The sequence below is a fragment of the Propithecus coquereli genome, unplaced genomic scaffold (assembly GCF_000956105.1).
Source record: "Propithecus coquereli isolate 6110/MARCELLA unplaced genomic scaffold, Pcoq_1.0 Scaffold196, whole genome shotgun sequence".
Lineage (NCBI taxonomy): Eukaryota > Metazoa > Chordata > Mammalia > Primates > Indriidae > Propithecus > Propithecus coquereli.
Window position 1 is genome coordinate 1,278,202 of NW_012144522.1, and position 1,851 is coordinate 1,280,052.

Below are 1,851 nucleotides of genomic sequence, written 5' to 3' on the forward strand. Positions count from 1 at the left end.
TTGAGCTCTGGAGTTCGAGACCAGTCTGAGCAAGAGCAAGACCCCGTCTCTACTAAAAAAATAGAAAGAAATTAGCTGGACAACTAAAAATGTATAGAGAAAAGTAGCCGGGCATGGTGGCACATGCCTGTAGTCCCAGCTAATCCGGAGGCTGAGGCAGAAGGAGTTTGAGGTTGCTGTGAGCTAGGCTGACGTCTTGGCACTCTAGCCTGGGCAACAGAGTAAGACTCTATCCCACAAGAAACAAACAAACAAAACAAAAAACCTCATTGCTTAGGGTAAAGTCCAACATTATGTAATAATTTTTTCATACATGCCATTGGCAAAATAAATGATATGATTCATTCTGGCGCCGCCCTAGCATTGACCTATATTAGGTAAATTCCTTTTGAAAATGGAAAATTATTGAGTGCGTCTATGAATGTTCATTCACTTTGTGAATTTGTGATTGGTCCATATAATAAATGTTTATAAAAAATGAGTTAGCACAATTAAACTTATGCAATAAAATAAATTTGAAACATATCAAGGATATATATTTGGAGTATCTAAAGAACACAAACAAGTGGCTGTATAGGACAATGATAAATACCAGTATCATTGCAACCAGGCTTTCCAGGTTAAAACTCCAACTCTAAAAATATACAGATGAGTCCTTTCAATAACATTTCAGCTAAAATTTCCTTGTCTGTAACAGGAGTATAATGTTAGATCCTAAGTCAGAGCGTTGCAAATATTAAAGAAGTTGGATAAACAATGAATAACAATGACCCATATATTGGAAGTCCTACATAAATACATCAAACTTGGAAAATCTTTTAACAAAATAAATTAAACATTTTTATTAAATTCTTAGATGGAATGGAAATTTTTGGATTTAGCTTTCCACAAGAATAATAATCCACAATTCATGCTTCCACGCAGAATCCTGTATTTGTGAATGTGAATATTGAGTCCTGGAAAATACCAGAATGGCCTCCATGTATGTGAATACTGGAATGGTTTTTTTGGCTCAGATTGCCATTGGAATACTGGGGAATCTCTCACTTTTATATCACTATATGTTCCTTCACTTCACTGGACAGAAGTCAAGGTCTACAGATTTGATTCTCAGGCACTTGACGGTGGCCAACTCCTTGGTCATTCTCTCAAGAGGAATCCCAGAGACCATGACAGCTGTGGGGATGAAATATTTCCTCAGTGAGTTTGGATGCAAACTTGTTTTCTATGTTCACAGAGTGGCCAGGGTGTCTCTCTTAGTACCACCTGCCTCTTGAGTGTCTTTCAGGGCATCATAATCAGCCCCAGGAACTCCAGATGGGCGGGGCTTAAAGTAAAAGCTCTCGGATACATTGGCCCCTCCAATATTCTGTGCTGGGTCCTGTACATGCTGGTAAATATCAAAGTTCCTATGCATGTGATTGGAAGGTGGAGGAATGAAAACATCACAGCTATAGATTTTGGATGCTGTTCCTTTAGCCATCAAGGCGACTTACCATATGCAATATTCGTATCCACTCCTGATGCCTTGTGTTTGGGCCTCATAACCTGGGCGAGTGGCTCCATGGTTTTCATCCTGCACCGGCACAAGCAGAGGGTCCCACACATCCATAGGAGCAGCATCTCACCCAGATCCTCCCCTGAGGATACAGCCACCCACAGCATCCTTATCCTCGTGAGCACCTTTGTCTCTTTTTATACCCTCTCTGCCGTCATTTACCTTTATTTTTATTTTTTCGGTAAGACTACTCAGTGGCTGGTGAAGACGTCTGCCTTAATCAATGCGTGTTTCCCAACTGTCAGTCCCTTTATTCTCTCAAGTAGTGACGCTGGTGTGTGCAAGCTCTTCTT